This window comes from Vombatus ursinus, unplaced genomic scaffold (genome assembly GCF_900497805.2).
Source record: "Vombatus ursinus unplaced genomic scaffold, bare-nosed wombat genome assembly UNPS02014797.1, whole genome shotgun sequence".
NCBI lineage: Eukaryota > Metazoa > Chordata > Mammalia > Diprotodontia > Vombatidae > Vombatus > Vombatus ursinus.
The window spans coordinates 8,452,883-8,473,969 of NW_020954575.1; positions in this window are offsets into that span (position 1 = coordinate 8,452,883).

The following is a 21,087-nucleotide window of genomic DNA, read 5'->3' on the forward strand; positions in this document are numbered from 1 at the left end:
ATGCTGCTTGGGCCCATCACCTTTGACTCCAACCCTTTTCCCATAAGGACTGTGGGGACTGCTGACACCAGACCCAAACAGGTAAAATAATTCTTCTGAGGATATATTATATCAGAGTATTTTAGGATAAAGTATAGGAAGTGGTGCTGAACATTTGTTCACTTAGGCCTCAGTAGACCAGTTGCTAGGCACTAACAGCCTCTGTACTTGAACCAATACATTTTCTTCCATAGTGCTTGAGAGGGATGAAGAGTTTGCAAAGCATTTTATATGTTTTTTTCATTTGATCCTCATAACAGCTCTGCAAGGTAGGTGCTGTTATTACTATCATTTTACAGACCAGGAAACTGAAAGTGAGGGAGGTTAAATCACTTGTCCAGGGTCATAGAGTTAATGTGTCCGAGGCATGACTTGAATTCTGATCTTCCTGACTCCAAGTCCATTAGTCTACCCACTACACTGCCGGCTGGAGAACTGACACCACTTTCCACCATCACAGGACCTTCGGGAATGGAAGCCCCAGAACGAGGATACTCCTTTTCTGTCCTACAGTTAACAAACTCCCACCTTTTTTGTCTCCCTAATCCAGGTGATTTGGAGTCAGAGGTTCAGTTATTACCACTCTCTCCCTTTTGAAATTACTTTGCATTCCTTTTAATAGATTTTATATTTGCTTACTTATGTCCATGTTAAAACCACCTTCCCTTCCACCCCAATGTACATTCCTTAAAAGCATAGACTATCTTATTTTAATATTTGTATCCTTAGCACCTAATATAGTGCCTCGTACTTAGTTATGTAGCATTTATTAAAGATTACTATGTGCTAGGTATTGTATTATGCACTCACAATTAGAGTAATATGGGCTTAATAACTTTTTTGTTGAATTGAGATCATATTTGAAGCACTTCACAGTCTTACTCCAGCCAAATTTTTGAAAGTTATTTCACGTGTTCCCTGTTTTCCTTGCTATTCTCCAAACTCAGCATTCCATCCCTTGCCTCCATGTTTTGGCATGGGCTGTCCACCATGTTTAGAATGTATTCCTTCTTTACTTCTGCTTCTTTGAATCCTTAGCTTCCTGCAGAGTTCTACTCAGGTTTCACCTTTTACTAGAAGCCTTTCTTGATCCCTCAGTTTTGTAACACTTCCTCTCCTCTCAAATTATGTAGTATTTACTTCTTTGTTTAAAGGTGGTAGTCCCACAGTAGAATATGAGCTTCTTGAGAGTTACCATTTTGTTATTTGTATTCCTGTGCCTAGTCTTGTACATAGAAAGCACATTTGGTCTTTACATCCCCATTGGTTCTAGAAGCTGGGATGGGGCAGAATTCCAGCCCTGCTGCAGATTGAATTCTCCCTTGCGACAGAGTGACAATCAAGCAAAAACATCGACTACAACGACGTACTGATAATGTATACAAAATTCTGTCCTACTGGTCCCTGACCTTTCTGCCAGGGAAGACATCTTTATTAGTTTTTCACTTATTCTGAATTTGCTTTTCTAATGGTGATCTTTTTATGTTGTTCTGGCATATTGTTTCTCTCTCTCTCTCTCCTGCTTTGCTCTGCATTAATTTATATAAATCTTCCCATTTTTCTCGCAATTCCTCACATTCATAATTTCTTCTTCATGATAGTATTCCATTCAGTCCATATCCATAGTGTTTTCAGTCATATCTCAATTGATGAGTACCTTCTTTGTTTCAACTGCTATGAATATTTTTGCTTATTCCTTCTGCCTTTGATTTTCTATGGGTATAAGACTAGGAATAGAACCACTTCTTAATATGAGTAGTTTAGTCATTTTCTTGTATAATTCTACGTGATGATAAGGGAGTGAAACATGGAGAAAATGTATCAGATGTCACTAACAAACATGTGATATACAAGATATGCAAGTGATGAAGACAAATATGTGTTTGTGGCTATGCCACAGGCATGATGTCATATTGAAGAGAGTGATGGACTGAGGGAAGACTTATTTTATCATCATTAATTTGATTTGTGAAAAGTTTTTTTAATTATATACTCAAAATATCTGTCTTTTATTATCTTTATTAATTGTTTGGGTAAGTATTCTCCCCCTAGCCATAGCTATGAAAACAAACTGAGTTCCCTTTGATTTTTCAGAAATGGTGTGTTCTTTTACATTTATCCATTTTGAGATTATTGTGGTATATGGTATAAAATGTTAGTCTAAACTTAATTTCTTCTAAACTATTTTCTAGTTTTCCCAGTAGCTCTTGTCAAAAAGATATTCCTCCTCCAACTATTTTATTTTCTTGGGTTTATCCAACACTAGTCTATTGTTTTCGATTGCTTCTATTTCTTGTTTCTATTTCTAGTCTGTTTCCCTGATCAGCTTTTCTGTTTTTTTTTTTTTAAGCTGGTACCAAATAGTTTTTATGACTGCTGCTTTGTGAAATTGTTAGAGATCTGGTAATTCTATACCTGTTTTGGTCATACTGTTCTCATTATTTCCCTGGATATTCTTGACCTTTTGTTTTCCAAATGAATTTTGTTATTGTCTCCTCTAAGTTTTTTTAATAAATTATTTCTTAGATAAATTGGTTGGCATAGCTCTACATCTACAAACTAATTTAAGTCATATTGTCATCTTCTAGTGACACTGCCTTATCATAAACAGTAAATGTATGTCTTCAATTATTTGTTTCCCCTTATTTCTGTAAATAGTGTTATGTAGTTGTATTTGTATAAATCGAGTATGTCAGTAGGTTAACACCTAGCTATTTGATAATTTTTTTTTTTGTTTTTAGTGTAATTTCTCTTTAGGATTTTGTTAGTACTATATAGAATTGCTGATGTTTTGTGTATTTATTTTGCATCTTGCTAACTTATAAAAACTAACTACTTTCTTCATTTATTTTCTATGTATTCCATCATGTCATCTCTAAATAGAGATAATTTCTGTCTTTGTTTAGATGGAGTGCTAGACTCGGAGACAGGGAGCTCTCGGTATGAATCCTGCATCAAACACTTAGTAGCTGTGTATTGCCTCCGGGCATACAGTACTTAGCCTCTCTCAATCTCAGAATCCTTTTCTGTAAAATGAAGATAATACTAATACCTACTTTGTATGGTTGTTGTGAAGTTAAAATGGGATAATATAAGTAAAGTACTTCATAAATTTTAAAGCACTATAAAAATGTTAGTTTTAAAAATTATTATTATTATTATTATTAATTATCTCTTCTTCTTGAATAGTTTAGCTAATGGTTTATCAATATAATACCCCCTCACGGGGGCAACTCACATAAATACTAACTGGAAGGTTGGGTCTGCAAAGAAATGACTATTATTACTCTCAGAATTCCAGGAGTGACCCTGTGAGTAGCTATCATCCTAAATGCTACCTAACAAGTCCCCACCAGTGTGTTTTCCCCAAATCATCCAATAAACTCAAGTCTTTAGCAAAGGCATTATTAACTCAAATGGTATAGCAAGGACATAAGTTACAAGGTATTTTCCCCAAATGTCAGGACACACTTTCTTTCCTACAATATTCCTATACCTTTTTTCCTGTATGATTTCTTAAAGTAAGGTAGTTATGTTTACTTTTCCATGAAGTTTTCATTGAAGACTTACATTACTTAGATTTTCCCTTCATATTTTATTTTTAAGTTCAGTATTCTTATTTTGTAGAGCTCTCATGCATGCTTCAAATTTTTATTTTTAACACTTTATCTTATTTTTCTACATCATTTTATTTGTTTTTTTAGAGCATCTTGTCATATACTTTCTCTGTGTTTTATATTCTATAGTCTCTGATTAAAATTGTTAACTTCTTCCTTAAGAACTCAAATTTATATCCTTTCTTTGATAATTTCACTCCTTTCTTTTATGATTCTACTGTATCACTTTTCAGTAGAGCTGTTATAATTTCAAGGGTCCCCAAAGAATTTGTTATAATACTTTCACCTCCCTCAGGGATTTTGACTAATTTTCCTCTTTTTTTCTTGTATGAAACTCTTAAAATATCTTTTTTCTTTGTTTATTTCTCTTCCTCAGCCAAGTATGTCTGTCTTTATTAACAACTATGCTCATTTTTCTAAAAGGTCCATTTTATAAATATGCTTCTTAATTCTTATCCATATTCCTCTGGAAGGCCAGAGCTATTGTATACCTCCCTCAGACCTGCTATCTATTCTCTGTTCTCTCAGACCAGCAGGGTCACATCAGGTTTGTATCTCTCAAGTGTAGCAGTTAGAACAGTACTGTGAGGAACCCATGAGAGGTAAAAGAAGTTGGATCAATTCTCCACCTTTACTGATCCCAATCTTTTGGGCTTAATCTTCCTATTATTATTTATTATACAGTGTTAACCATAATAATGTTAATAACAATATAGAATGCTATCATAATGGGGAAAGAAGAAGAGGAGGAGGAATTGGAAGAGGAGGGGGGATGCAGGAGAAATAGAGGATGCAGGAGTAGGAGGATGGTGTAGAAGAGGGAGTCTTGAGAAATTTGTCCCTGGGACTGACTTTCTTCATTCCCTAGTCTGACTCCTGGGAACTGGTCATGAAAAGTTTAGAGGAAAGTCCTTTGGGATACAGCTATGGAGGGTGCTCTGAGAAGCCTTTGATATTGGGTCTCTTCTCCACTGATCACTCTTTCTTTTGACCATCTGTTTCATCTTATACTGAGTTAAATATTTTTAACCAATTCTATACTTTTGGCCTCTTCCCTCCTTTAAAATTTCATCCCTCAGTTTCCACATTCCTCTCCAACTACCTCTTTTTTTTCTCTTGAGTCTTTGGGCTGACATTATAGATAGGCCATAACTTTCCCTGTAATGGGGATGGGCTGAAGTTTCTCCTGGAACACTGCAAAGAGATTTATTCCAAAAGTTAGTGTCTAAGACTGCAGGATCCAACAGGGATGCAGGGCTGTCCAAGATAGCATAGCCAAGGTCTGTAGAAGATCAGGGAAGCCAGACTAAAGAGAAATAGGGGCAAACTAAGTCAAATCAAGTCAAGTCAACAAACATTTATCAAGGACCTACTACGTATCAGACACTGTCCTGAGCAATGTGTATACAAAAAAGGGGGCCAAAACACAAAAACAAAAACGAACAAAAAATTCTACAACCCATTGCTTGATCTTCAGTTATTTTCCTGTAAGAACTTCCTTGTGATGAATTCTTTCAGTTTTCCTCTTCCTGTCTTTGCTGAGTTTTCTGCATTCAGTGAATTCTGGTTTATTTGGAGTGATGGTGATGGGATCGGGGTGAAGGTGGAGGGTTTCAGGGAGAGCTGCCCTTCATTTACCTCTCGCTCCACCATGTTCCCAGAACCTGAAGGCATTTTATAAAACCTTGTTGAGTTAAAATGAATTAAACTTTGTAAGAAAGATATGATTTTTGTTATTGGCAATATACAATTGAGAATAATATTGGATATGATAATGCCACACCTTAGAAGATGCTCCGCTGTGATTTTCATCCCTTTACCCCCTCTCTTTACTTACATAAACCATTATTTGGGGATGATTACTTCATTTCAGTACAGTTTTGCTTAAGAAAAATCAAAGGATTTTATTTTTAAATTGGCCATCCTTTGTTTATAATGCCTTTGTGATTTTGCTGGAGCTGTTTTTAAATTTGCTAATATAATCCACACTGGGAAGCAGGATCATCAAAAGGAAACAGAGCCTGGAAATAGCTGGAATCAGTCATATTTGAATTTCTTCTGGATTTGGGATTTGGATTTTTCAACTGGTCTCATGGCTAACTGTTTCATTGCCAGGTTCTCCCATTATGAAGACTTTTACTTTCTAGTTTTCAAAATTCCCACTTTTGCCCAATTACCCACAATGAATACAGAAACACTTGTAATAAATAAAAAGCAAAGAGCTTAGAATAGAAGTGCACTGATTGCACTCATTCTCTCCCTCCACAAACCAACTGTTGTGTTCCCTAACTTTATTGGGTACATTAATTGATTGATTCCAGACCAATAAGAAGGCAATTTCTTGGTCATGTTATTGATTTCGACCAATCTGCCATAGTTTTATAAATTCTAGCCAAACAAGATTTCTTCTCCACCCCACACCTTCCCCTCTTGAATGTATGTCATATAATATTACATATTATAATTGTCTGTTATAGACTACATGATCTTTTAAGGCAAAGACTGTTTTCTTATCTAGACAAGAGAGGCTGCCCATTGTAGCAAAGAGTGTTGGGGTTGGAGTCATGAGAGAACTGGCTTGAAATACTGGTGATATTCTAGATTGAAGTCATATGCTAATGAGTCACCACTGCTTAGGTGGTTACCATGCTTTGCTCGCTTCACAGAATACATGCAAAAACATGGGTTGTATCATAAGCTAAATCTAACCAGGCATGGGAAGCCAGACACTGAGTCATTGTAGCTCAGTAGGGTAGGAAGAGGACCGGTCCTGGGGTCAGAGGACTAGCTAGTGTTATGTCCTCCCTCGGATGCTAGTGTAACCTTGAGCAAATCATGTAACCATCCTGGGCCTCTGTTTCCTCATCTGTAAAATAATGGGGCTTAGCCCAGATAGCTTCTGAGATTCCTTCCAGCCCCAGAGCCTTGATGCTATATTCTGGACTAGTCACATAACCTCTGTGGGCCTCAGTTTCTTTTTCCTGTAACATAAGGGGGTTAGACTAGATAACCTCTGAGATCTTTTCCAGATCTAGATTTTATGGCCACTATAAGTGATAGTGTGGACCAGGGGTGGGGAACCTGCAGTCTCGAGGCCACACGTGGTCCTCTAGGTCCTCAAGTGCAGCCCTTTGACTGAATCCAAATTTCACAGAACAAGTCCCCTTAATAAAAGGATTTGTTCTGAAAGACTTGGACTCAGTCAAAAGGCTGCACCCAAGGACTTAGAAGGACACATGTAGCCTTGAGATCACAGGTTCCCCACCCCTGTAGACTGTTATTGTTGGCAGTGAGACATCTGTGTTGACTCTTAACTAGATATGCTTAGAAGAAATACACTAGACAAAGTGAGGGAATTCTGATTTAGGTTTCAATCACCATACAGCTTTGACAGGAGTCTTTAAGGAACAAGCTACGAGGTTAAGTCTGGAGTGAGTGGCTCTCTCTCAGTCTTACCATGCAAAATAAAATTAAATAAATAAATAAATAAAAGGAAATAGGGATTTAGGGGCAAATAAATGGTGCAGTGAATAGAGCACTGGGCCTGGAGTCAGGAAGACCTGAGCTAAAATCTGGCTTCAGACACTTACTAGCTTTGTGACCCTGGGCAAGTCACTTAACCTTGTTGCCTCAGTTTCCTCATCTGTAAAATGAGCTGGAGAAGGAAATGGCAAACCATTCTAGTATCTTTGCCAAGAAAATCCCAAATGGGTTTTCTGAATAAAAGGGTAAAAAATTACTTGACTAGATTTGGAATCCACATAGACTGGGACAAGTTGGGAATAATGAATGCACCAGATTCTCTGAGTGTTCTAGTTTGTTTACTCATGTGTTGGACCTAAGCGTGGACTTTTCTGAAAAAGGGCTTCAAATGGCTCATAAAAAAAATGAAAGACTCCAAAGGCTTTTTGGACACCGGATAGCTCTTCCTAAACAATTATTTGATGAGTTAAGTGTAAATGAATCAGAAACATGTGGATTGCATTTCCCTTCTCAGGCACTCGGACTTAGAAATGATGGCCTGGGGTTTGAAGAAGTGAGGGGAAGTGTAGAAAGTAAAGAAGGGTTTTACCAAGGCCCAAAGAAAAGCTGGACAAAACTGTAGATCTCTTTAAGGAATAACCAAAGGTGATGGGATTTTCTCTCTCTCCCCTCCCCATCTCCTCAACTCTATCATTTCTTTCATCTGTAGGCTATGAGAGCTTGAAATCAGTCATGTCACTTAACTGTATTCCTTTTTCCAGTCATTGCACTCTGGGTGTCTCTGCCCTACCTTCAGGAAAGGGTTGCTGCATAGTTTGGGCCAAAAACACACCATACCAAAGTTGGTTCCATCTCAGACATTAATACCTAAGCCTGAGGTTTCTACACACCCAGCTGGGTGTGGGGTAGTGGGAACTAAACTTTGAGTCAGAAGAAGTAGCATCGTATAGGGAAAGGGAAGAGAAGGGAACAGGGTTTCTATTAGGTGCTTACTGTATGCCAGGTAATGTATTAAGCACTTTACAAATATCATCTTATATAGTGGAAAGAGGGCTAGTTTTGGAATCAAATCAAGGACAGAAGAAGGGCAAAATGGGCTGCTGGGTGATGCAGTGAATAGAGTGTCAGGCTTGGAGTCAGGAGGACCTGAGCTCAAATCCAGCCCCAGGCATTTACTAGCTATGTGACCCTGGGCAAGTCATTTAACCCTGTTTGCCTCAGTTTCCTCATCTGTAAAGTAAGCTGAAGAAGGAAATGACAAACCACTCCAGTATCTTTGTCAAGAAAACCCCATATGGGGTCACAAAGAGTTGGACATCAATGAAAAACTACTGAACAACAATATTGTGCCAGATACTGTGCTAAGGGCTTTAAAGATATTTTATTTTGTCCTCACAATGACTCTGGAAGGTCAGTGCTGTGATTATCTCCATTTTACAGTTGAGGAAACTGTGGCAAAGAGAGGTTAAGTGACTACAGCCAGTAAGTGTCTGAAACTGGATTGAATTCAGTTCTTATTGTCTCTAGGCCTAGCACTCTCTCCACTATACCACCTATCTTGCCAAAGGAACCTAAGTTGCAGTCCAGATTCTGACATGTAACAGTGTGACACTAGACACTTTCCTTTTTTGGGATACGGTTTCCTCATTTATAAAATAATGGGGGTTACAATAGATCAAGAGGCAGCTAGGTGGCTCAGTGGATAGCGCACTGGACCTGGCCCGAATTCAAATCTGATGTTACACACTCACTAGCTGTATGACCTTGGGCAAGTCACTTGACCTCTGTTTGCTTTAATCCACAGGAGAAGGAATGTCAAAACACTTCACTATCTTTGCCAAGAAAATCTCATGGACAGTATTGGCATGCCATGGTCTGTGGGGTCATGAAAAATTGGATACAACTGAACAACGCACTAAATTAATGAGTCACAATTTTTTAAATTATTTATTTTTGCTTAGGACATAGAATTCTTTGCCATGAGGAATCAAGGTCCATCAAACATTTAAATTAGTAATAAATATGTTTCTCAGGCAGGAACTATGTGAGATAATATTGGTAAAGCACTTAGCATAGTGCCTGGCATACAGATGAGCTATCAGACCTGGTCTATCAACCAGAGCTATCAAACTGGTCCTTCGGATTCCTCTGCCTCACTTTCCCCTTTTCCACACTGCCTCGTCTTCTTTCTTTACTCCCTCAATAGTTTCAATGAAAGAGATTTCTTTCTTTCTTTCTTTCTTTCTTTCTTTCTTTCTTTCTTTCTTTCTTTCTTTCTTTCTTTCGCTTCCATGGAAAGAGCTATGACCATGACTTTATGTTAAATTTGGAAGAGTAGACAGCAAACTGTAGCTGGGGGCTGGGGAACATTGAAGTCTTGGTCCAAGGGGTGAATCACATCTAATGAAACTTGCACTGGACTTCATGAATCCTAGAGTCCTTTCCAGCTCAAAATCTATTTTCCTGTGATATGCGATTGGAGTGCTACTTGCCATTTAATAGCTGTGAGACTTTGGACAAGACATAAATTCTATGGCTTCCAGTTTCTTTATCTGTAAGTTGGAAATAGCACCTGCTTTGCCTATCCTTAGCACTTAGTACAGTGCTCAGAACAAAGTAGGAGCTTAATAAATACTTGCTGATGTTGAAATGATAGAATCATATGAGATATAACAATAATAATAACATGTATATAGCACTTGCTATATATCAGGTATTATGCTAAGTGACATGACATTTACAATTATCCCAATTTTACAGTTGAGGAAAGTAGAGGTTACATGAGTTGCCCAAGATCAGGCATTTAGTAAGTATCTTAGGCTAGATCTGAACTCAGGTCTTTCTGACATCTGACCCAGCACTCCAGCCACTGTGCCTCCTAGCTCCCATTTACAGTGGGAAGCAAGTTGTGAGCTTATCCAGTTCACTCCGGAACAATGTGTATGAAACATTTGTAATCATATACCCTGTACGAATATGACTCCTTGTTCTTTTCATCTAAGAAAAAGTCATTCTTTAGTTCTTGTGCACCAAGAATAAGGGAGCTTTTCTTCACTGTCAGGCAAAAAATTCTAATTCCCCTTTTCCATGGAAAGGAAATGTTGAGCATAGCTATAAAAGGAGAAATCCAACCCCAGGGGGAATTAGGAGGAATTAATCATGGAACACAAAATGTCATAGCTGGAAGGAACCTTACAATATCAAATATTAAAGTCAATCAAGAAGCATTTATTGAATACCTACTATGGGCTGTCCCTGGCAGCTCTAAAACCATGATACCATGAGAATGATGCAACAGATTTTGCTCTCAAGTATCTTCATTCTATTGCGGGGAAACAAAATGTCTACATAATATATACACACATGTATATAAGATACAAAATTACTTTGTACCTATCTACCTATACATGCATGTGTATGTGTATATGTATATGTAAATATATATATGTATATGTGTTTATAATTTCAGGGGACAGTAGCAACTTGGGCATGAGGAGGGAGGCAGTCAGGAAAGGCCTCATAAGTCAGAAGAAGTTCTTGACCAGAACTTTCTTTCTTTGGTTAGGCAATGAGGTTAAGTGACTTGCCCAGGGTCACATGGCTAGTTAAATGTCAAGTATCTGAGGCTGGATTTGAACTCAGGTCCTCCTAACTCCTGAGCCAGTGCTCTATCCCCTACACAACCTAGCTACCCCCTTGACTTGAACTTTCAAAGGGATTCTAACAGGCAGAAGTAAGGAGGAAATGCATTCCAGGCATGCAAAGGCAGAAATGGGAAATGGAATCTTGTCAATTAGAATCTGGGCCAATTTGGTTAGAATATGGAGCATGAGATTGAGAGTAATAGGTAATAAATCTGGGAAGGTAGGTTGGAGACAGGTTGAGAAAAGCTTAAAATGCCAAACATAGGAATTTATATTTTATATTGGAGACATTAGGGAGCCACTTGGGAGCTTTTGATCAGGGAAGTGATATAGGCAGACTTGTGCTTTCAAGACAGCACTTTAGACAGCTGTGCGGAAAGCGGATAGGAGAGTGTAGATGTGAGGCAGGGAACCCATTTAGGAAGCTCTTGTAATAGTCTAGGTGAGAGTGATTAGGGCCTAAACTAGAGTGATGGCAGAATGAATGCAGGGAATGGGGCAAATGGGAGAAATGTAAAGAGGGAGTCAGGTTGTGAAGAGTTTAAAATGTCAAGCAAAATTGTCGAGGTAATAGGGAGCTACTGTGATTTACCGAGAGGGGAATGACACGGTCAAACCTCCCCATTAGGAAAATCATTCTGGGAACTGTGCATTGAGGACAGACTAGAGAAGAGAGATTTAAGGGAAGAAAGTCAATTAGAAGGCTATTGCTATGGCTCAGGTGAGAGGTGCTAAGAGCCTGAACTAGGGGGCAGCTGTGTGGGTAGAGAGATGAGGAGAGAAAGAAATGACAAGATCTCACTACTGAGCGGATATGGAGGATGAGGGAGAGTGGAGAGTAGGTGACACCACTGAGGTTGGGATTTGGGAGGCCTGAAAGGATGGTAGTAGTGTCCTAAGCAAAAAATGGGGAAGTCAGGAAGAGGAGTGGGGAGTAGGGGGAATGATGAGTTCTGTTTTGGAAATTTTGAATTTGAGATGTCCATAGGACATTCAGTTACCCACCTTGAAATAGTCAATAATCAATATATTCAAATACTGAATATTTTAATATTAACATTTTCTCTATATGTACAAATAGTAATTTTACAAATCCATATACACCTATATGTATACATAGATGTGTGTATGTGTGCATATATATTTGGTTATGTAAGACTGAGGTCAGGAAAAACAGTAGGTATTACATATGCACATTCGCATATATGTATACACACATGAATGTTCACTCACACATGAATGTATACACGCATGGATAAATACACATTGTATACAATGTATACACATATCTGAGAATCATATGTGACATATCTATCTCTATCTATGATTCCCAGATATATTAAACACAAAGTCATATATGTATATATATGTATATATATGTATATATGTCATCTAAATAGAAATAACTGGAACTCTGGGAGCTGATGAAATTATCAAGAGACAGGGCATATAAGAAGGCCCAGAATGAAGCTTTGGAAATCTTCCCATAGTTTGGGTGTGGAATATGTATGATGATCCTAAAAGGAGATTGAGTTAAAGTGTTCAGGCATGGAGGATGAGAACCATAAGATAAAAGTATCATGAAAACCCAGAATGGAGATAGTATCCACAAAGTGAAGAAGGCCAACAGAATTAAATTATGTAGGGAGGTCAAAAAGGATGAAGGCTGAGAAAATTGCCTCAATTTGTCCATTAAGAGATCATTGGAAGCTCTGGAGAAAAAGAGTCCAGTTAAGTGATGAGGATGGAATCCAAGATTATAAGTTGCTAAAAAGGAGAGGAAATGGAGGCAAAAAATATAGACAGTTTTTTTTCCCTAGGAGTTTGGCTCTTAAAGAGAGGAACCATATAGAATGGTAAGGTCAAGTGAAGATTTTTAAAAATTAGGTGTCAAAGATATCTGGGAATGTTTAAAGGCTGCAGGAAATGAGACTGGAAACTGATAGGGAAAGACTGAGGAATAGAAGAAGAGAGGATGACAATGGAGGGTAATCTATCGGAGGAGATGAGATGGAATGATGCTAAGGGTACATGTATAGGAGCGGGGCTTAGCAAAGAGAAGGCTACTTCATCATAGAACAAAGGAGATGAGAAGGGTGATGATGAAAAGAGGGTTTCATCTGCAGAGTAGAGGGTTAGTGGTAGTTCACAATGAATGGTCTCTGCTTTTTCAGAAGAGAATCAGGCATGGCCCTCTGCTGAGATAAAAGAGGGGAAGCTGATGTAGGAATCTTGAGGAGAGAAGAGAAGGCTTAGAATAGCTTATGAGATCAAACTAAACACAGTTCCAAAGGACTTAGGATGAAACATGCTATCCACCTCCAGATAGAGAAGTAATGGAATCAGATAACAGATTAAAAGATTTTTTTTTCCTCTCTTTTTTGTGTGTGAGGCAATTCGGGTTAAGTGACTCGCCCAAGGTCACGCAGCTAGTGAGGATTAGGTTTTTTCTTTTTTAGATTGCTAATGTTGGGGGGGTTGTTTTGCTTGACTATACATATTTGTGATGTATTTTGCTTTTCTGGCTATCTGGATGGGGGATGGGGAGGGAGGTAATTCAGAACCGATAATAAAATAAAATTTAAATAAAAGAACAGTCTGCAAGGAATAGTAAAGAGTGTGAGAGAAGAAAAAAAATTGCCTTCCTTCAGTGAGGACCCAGTTCAGATCAAATAAATTTGTAAGGACATCGATTGGCAAAGTTATGTGATTTTTCTCTAGCATAGTTAAGCAGCTTATGGGGTAAGAGGAGAGGAGGTAGATGCTAGTGTTAATCCAAGGTTGGGGTTTAGCCAGGAATGAGTAGAGAGGACAAGATAAGAAGGCATTTGGAAGATTGCAAGGGATCATAGACATTGACCGGTCCAATCCTCTTGTTTCACAAACGAGGGCTCTGAAGCCTACAGTGGCTGTGACTCGCATAAGGTCACTCAGTTTCTGGTTCATAGAGGAGTCAAGGAATGATTACAAGTATCCTGAATTCTAGGCCAAAGTTCTTTCAACTATCCTGGGCTTCCTTTAACTCCGTTCTGACTTTTCCAGTTGCATTATGGAGAAATCAGGACTGTAGTCTTAACTGGAATGAGAATAATTATAGTTTTTCTTTTCCCTTTCCATTTAATTGTCCTTAACTAGAAGATTATTACTAGTCCTGGTATCAAGATAGTAAGGTCCCTGGCCAGAGCTGTGCCATGTGTGTGTATGTATGTGTTTGTATGTATGTATATATGCATGTGTGTGTGAGAGGTAGAGAGATAAAAATAGACAGAGATGGAGAGACAGAGAAAGAGAGGAAGAGACACAGAGATGGAGTGACAGAAAGAGAAAGAGAGGAAGAGAGAGAGAGAGAGAGACACAGAGAGAGAGACAGAGACAGAGAGAGAGAGAGAGAGGAGAGAGACAGAGAGAGAGAGAGAAAGAGAAAGAGACAGAAAGAGAGGGAGAGGAGAGAGAGAGACAGAGAGAGAGACAGACAGAGACAGAGACAGAGAGACAGAGACAGACAGAGACAGAGACAGAGAGATACAGAGACAGAGAGAGAGATTGTAAGGGAGTGAGAAGGAAGGGGTGGGAAAGGGAGAGAGAACTGAAGAGCTGTTGAAGCAAGAAGCCCCTTTGGGAATAAATCACATAAACAGCTCACATTTATATTGTGCTTTAACATCTACAAAGCACTTTTTATTTTTCTTTCTCTGTAAGGAAGGTAGTGCAAATATTCTTATGCCCATCTCACAGATGAAGAAGCCAAGGTTCAAAAATTTTAAGGGGGAGGACAAAAGGAATTACAGATTTACAGAACATTAGAGCTAAGGGTCTAGACATATCACCTAGTATTTATAGCTAGCCAGCCAGGTGACATAGCAGATAACAAGAAGGTTGGACTTGGAGTTGGAAAGATGTGAGTTCAAGTCCTGCCTTAGATACGTACTAGCTGTGTGGCCATGAGCAAATCACTTAACCTCTGTTTGCCTCAGTTTCTTCATCTGTAAAATAAGGATAGTAATAGCCCCAGAATCAAAGGATTATTGGGAAAGTTCAAATGATAGAATTAAAGTACTTTTCAAACCCTAAGGAGCTTGATAAATGTTAGCTATGATGACTATCATAGTACTTAGTACTTCCATAAGCTGGAAGAGACCTTATATCCAGGTTAGGGGTTAATGATGATAATAATAATAATAATAACTAACATTTATATAACACTTGCTATGTGCCAAGCACTTTACATTTAAGTGCTTTACAATTATTATCACATTTGATCCTCACAACAACTGTGGGAAATAGGTGCTATTATTATCATCCCATTTTACAGATGAGGAAACTGAGGCAAACAGGATAAGTGACTTGCACAGGCTTACACAGCTAGTGTTTGAAGCTGGATTTTAAACTCAGGTCTTCCTGACTCCAGGCCTGGCACTCTTAACCTTTTTGTGTGTTATCTATTCCCATCTGCTCCTGGTGTAAGGAAGTCTTTGGACCCCTTCTAATAGCTATGATTTTAAATACATAAAATAAAAGACATAGGATTACAAGGGAAATACATCATATTAAAATAAATATGTAATTTTTGTCCATTCAAGTTCAGACTCTCTGAAATCTATCGGTGTACCCCAAATTAAGACTCTCCAATTTAGTACAATTACCCTCATTTTGCAAAGATGCAAGCTGAGATCCAAAGTCACACATCTTGTAATAGGCAAAACCTAGGTCTTTTGAACCCTAGTCCAGTGTCCTCTGTGCTACAGCATTCTAGAGAGAAGAAAGGGCAGGAAAAAGCATTCTGTGTGTATCCCCAGACTTGGGCTGGGTTGGTTTGGGCTGGTGAGGACAGGGAAGATGGATGTGTTGGAAAATTTCCTAAGATCTGGCTCAATGCAAGGAAAAGAGGGATAAATGCAAGCAGACACAGCAAAGCTTTTGAAACTTGCCTCGTGGTTCGTAAGGAGCTCTTGAAGACAGGGGGCTGCTGGGAAAATGCTGGGAACCATCTAAATTACGGAGGTATGAGTGGCAGAGCAGGCTCACCACTGGGATGAGGCAGTAGATGAAAAATGCCACTGCCAATGAGCCATACAGCCTGGCCGGCTGGGCTGTGCATACTTTCAGGACCAAGAGCTCTGAAATTGATTGAACTCTTCAACACGGGAAAAGACAGGGCCCATATTCTTATAAAACAATACTCACTCACATAGCCCATGGATCGCAGCTCAAAATGAATCTCTGCAGCACTCCTTGGGAGTCACTTTGCATCAACCTGTCCTTAAATTGGGTCTTAGTTTCTTTAGGTGTAAAATGAGTCGGGGTTGAATTAGGTGACCCCTAATGACCTTTTCAATCTAATGTTACATTTCTATGTACCAATGTTCTATGTTCTAAGATCCTTTCTAGTACTACCATTCTAGCTTCAAATGAGATAATCTATATGAATTTTTAATTCCTTTGAAAATTCCCAATTTTCAAACCTTAAAATACTATATACATTCTAACTGCTATTATTATAATTGTTATTATTATCATTATCATTTTCTAACATTTTAGGCCCTAAAGCAGCTAGGACCTTCTTTCCCATCCTCCTGTTATACATAACCTCAAAGAGGAGCTGGTGTTTAATTCAAAGAGACTCTCTGCTTTTTGTTGCTGCTGTTGCAATAATTTGAGCTCTTATAAAAGCATTTCCTCATCCTCATCTTCACTGGAACCCTAGGATTTCTCCGTTGGGGGTCAGAGGAGTGGGTGGGATGCAGTTGAGGATGGGATCTAACACAAAACACAGACCATCCCAACTGTCTTTCTTTGATCTTTTCAAAACACAATGCCATTACACTGACTACAATAATGGCCTTTGGAGTCAGGCCCTTATTATTTACCGTGCCCTCTGAGGGGTCTTTGAGCCTAGAACTGTCACAGCCTCTTGGGATTCAGGTTAAGAGACAGCAGCAGGTATCAGAGAGACAGGGCCAGGAGGAATGAGAAAGTGTGTCAGGGGAAATTGTTTAAATAAACAGTTGGATGCTTGGAAGCACAGCCTTAAGACTTCAGATCTTTCTCTCCCTTCTCTGTTTTTTTTCCCCCCTTCTTCTTCAAAACAGAAGATTAAGTTTGCTGTGAACATGAGCTGATGAAAAGAATTCACATAGTTCTTTGAATACTACTACAGTGAGACCCACAGGAGAGCTACAAATTGCTGTTGGAGACACCAGTCTCCTTTTTCAGAAAGTTAGCATAAAAGTACACATATCTTCTTTCTATAAGGTACTAACTTGTAAATTAACCTTTAATGGAGTATAAATGACGTCCTGAAAGAGCTGCTTATGCAGCTATATTTATGATCTAGAAAATTGCAAATATTTACAAGATTATAGGTGTTAATGGTCTGTCAAAAATGTTTGTATATTGTACATACATTAAACCCCAGTTTCAGACCACCCTGGTATAAAAGACCACCCCTCTCCAGTCCCATATAGAGTTTCACTTTGATTCCATATATGCCAATCCCTATAATTAGACTACTCCCTAATATAGATCAAGTCCACTTTATAGGGAAGGTCTCGATAGGTTTCATTTAGTTTAAACCCAGCACCCAGGCTGCCTATGTAAACTGTTTGCTAAATAGCACTGGCCAACCAATCAATCTTGAGCCAATCCTTTGGAGATTATTCCTCGTTGTCCCTGGGAAACTCGCCTGTCTGCTTCTAAAGCTTGCCCTGCCCTACGGTCTAAGTGACCATGTTTTGATTGTTTTCCTGAAAGGAAAATGAAACATATACACATGTAACTCTGGCAATCTGCCTTCCCTGTTAATGTCTGGTCATCTGATCAAGAAGTGTACATAAGCTTCAGACTTGAATCCTCTCAAAGGCACATTATGATTTCAACGGCACCTCTAACAGAGGGCTTTACAATGGGAAATTGCAATAAATAAATAGAAGGGGGGGAAATAAAAAAAAAACCTTTCTCTTATAACTGATAGCTCTTTTGTGTCTCAGGTTTTCTGAACTCTTGCTGTGCTACTGTATCAGAGAAGATGCATGGAAAGAAGGAGGAAAAAGGAGAGGAGAGGTTGTTTTAAAGCAGATTTCTCGCTTCCATTTATTATCTAATTTGCAAATTTTCATGAATTCCAAAGCTGTTTCTTTGGCAGTCTGGAGATGAGCATTTCCCTTAGGCATTTGTCAGAGATTTAGCCAAGTCCAAGCCATATGTAAAGCATGGCTTCATTCTGAGCCTTACAGAAGAAATGCATTCTCTCATATGACTGTCTAAGAAAACATATTTTTAAACCAAAATCTTGTACTGAAAACATCAACGAAGAAATTTTTTGTGTGTGAATTTTCAGGTAATCACATTGCTCCTTCCCTCTAAACCCCACATCAACTTCCATTCCTTCCAAGAAAAGAGAACAGGAGGGTACTGAAGTTAATTTTCCATGAAGCCTTTTACATGCATCTAATTTTCTTTCAAATAAATGTGTCCACGTGAGGCATGCATCGATACTACTGGAGTTTCTTTCTTATAGAGGTCTTAGTTAAGTGGAGGCAGTGGGGTGACCTTATCTCTAGGTATGCCAGAGCAGGCCAGAGCACACACAGAAGTGATAGATTGGTCTCTGCAATCAGATAGTGTCCTGGGAATCGGGGTGGCCAGACTGGTAAAAGTATTCTCTCTCTACCTCCCGCCAAGCTGATTAACAGGTTTAACAAGGCCCTTACCTGTCTGACTTTGGAAAATCTTGAGAAGATACTTTTCTGACCTGGGGTCAGGGTTAAGGGTTTTTACTCTTCATCCGGGTAAACACATTAGAGCTAATGCTGAAATGTCATCATTTATTCAGATGATTTGAGAATTTATTCAGATGCATGATGTTGTGGGACTGTCATTACCAGGTACATATTTCCAAAGAATCATAGATTTAGAGATGGAAGGGACCTTAGAAGTCATCTAATCCAATGCCCTAATTTGACAAATGAGTAAACAAGCATATGGAGATTGACTGGCTTACCCAAAGTCACATGAGTATTAATTACTTCAAAGATATTCAATTTCATCAGTGTGAGTATTCTTTCTGCTGGTATGGATTGGAAACCCTCCCATTGGCAATCTGGTGAAGCCTATGGACTCTTTCTCAGAATAATGTCTGTTGCCTAAATTAATGAATTAAGGGAATATTAAATTTCAGTTAAAGATGAGTAAAAATAAAGGTGTATTTTTTCCCCAACCAAGTTTAGAGATCCCCCTAGAATTCATCCACAGATCCCTTAGGGGGTGGTCTATAAAGCCCAGGCTAAGAAACTTTGCTCTATATTCATAGCTGGTTAATTTAAGAATAGCTGTGGCTGAAAATTCTCTCCCCTGGTCTTTCTAAACTTAGCGAGGTTCATCATCATACAACAGAAACACAGTTTCTTAAAGGGCTTACACTCAAGCTATAGCCCTTAAGAACCTGAGGTCATCTGTTTGGAGGTGTATGGCTAACTTTGTCAGTAGAATCCAAGAGTCCTGGTTTCAAAGATGTAAGTCTGAGACTATATTGAACATATAGTATTTAGGAGTCAGCATGGGGCATTAGAAAGAGCCAGACAACCTCTCAAAGCTTCATTTTGCCAATTATTGCTTGTGTGACCTTGGGCATAATGCTCAACAGTTCTGGATCTCAGTTTCCTAGCTTATTTTACAGGAAGAGATTAGGCTAAATAATATCTAATAAATATCCCTTCTAGCTATAAATCTATAATATTATGACCATAATGTGGCATTAAAGAAGGATATTGAGAGAGAGCCAAATTCATAGTGTTTAGAATACAGTTGGAAGGGCAGCTAGGTGGAGCACTGGCCCTGGAGTCGGGAGGACCTGAGTTCAAATCCGGCCTCAGACACATGATACTTACTAGCTGTGTGATCCTGGGCAAGTCACTTAACCCTGATTGCCTCACCCCCCCACCAAAAAAAAAGCAAAAAAAAAAAAGAATACAGTTTGAAACGAGTATATTATGATAACATTCAGTTTCAAAGCCTGAAAAGCTTGGGTTCAGTTTCTGCCTCTCACACTTCCTGGCTGGGCAAGTCACTGACCTTCTCAATTTTGGGTTGGGGTGTGCTGGAGCCAGCTCTTAGGCTCATGAGAGCTCAGTAGGAGCATTTACACCTATGAAAGCAGATTGTCTAGACAATCTAGTGATGGATAACATTTCAATGATTCAGATTAAACTTAAAACATGTCCTGCTTTTCCTAGAGATAGTTGTCAAATGTTTACCAGCATACCATCGATTTTAGGCAGCTAAAAATATAAATTGCAAAGAAGGTGCTGGCCTGCATGAGCAGAGGGTGTTTCCTCATAAAGAGCTTGATAAAATATTAAAATGAAAATGAAGTAATCTGTCTAGCCCCATTCCTCTCCCTATGAAGACATCAAACTGTTAGAATATACTAGGTGATAAGACTCTCATCAAGATATTTTCTCAAAGCTCAAGTTATCATTTCAGGTGTTTTACCCTATTTGTTTTCAATTGTAGCTACTCTTATTTGGAAGAAGTGGGAAACCCAGATGAGCTATGGAATACAAGTTGATCGCATGAGTTCTGTCCACGTGCCAAAGAAATAAAAAGAAGCTCTACATGGCTATTTCCAATGAGGAAAGAAACTCTAGGCTCTGAATGACTAGTTTTTGTAATTAACTGTTAGGGCAAATGGTTGGTCATCCAAATATGCTATCTTTGCTACCTATGAAGACAGAAGATTGTTGGTAATCTCTACTTTTTCTCCACCTAAACACAGTGCTGTAGGAATAATAACCTTGCCACTTAGGGTAGGACATTTCCCCCCCCCACCCCAAACAGTCTATGAAACCATTCTTGAGATTTAATTGGTCCAAGGACTAAGGTTTGAACTATAAACATAGCTTCCAGGTCACCTAAGTTATAAAAAGCTTAGCCTACAAGAAGTCAGGGTTCCTCTGACATGATATACCCTCCTAACTGGGGATGCCACAGTGACAAATGTCAAGATGAGGGAAGCTGGGTTCAACTGATCAATGTTGTATCCCTGCTGAATATTCTTTCCATGTTATTGGTAAGTAATTTTCTGTTAAATGTTATATGGTCTAGAAGATTCTAATTTTCTTCCATTGGGCCTGAATCATTATATTGGCCTGAGTGAGGCCTGCCCAAAACGCATAGGCCAAGGAGCAAACTCAGGCACAGGGGCAAGAGGAGAGCCCTTCAAATGTGGCCACTCCTGCTCTTCTTGCTCTGGGTGTTTGCTTAGGTTGATGGTTGATAGTTACACAAACATCTACACTTCCAACCCA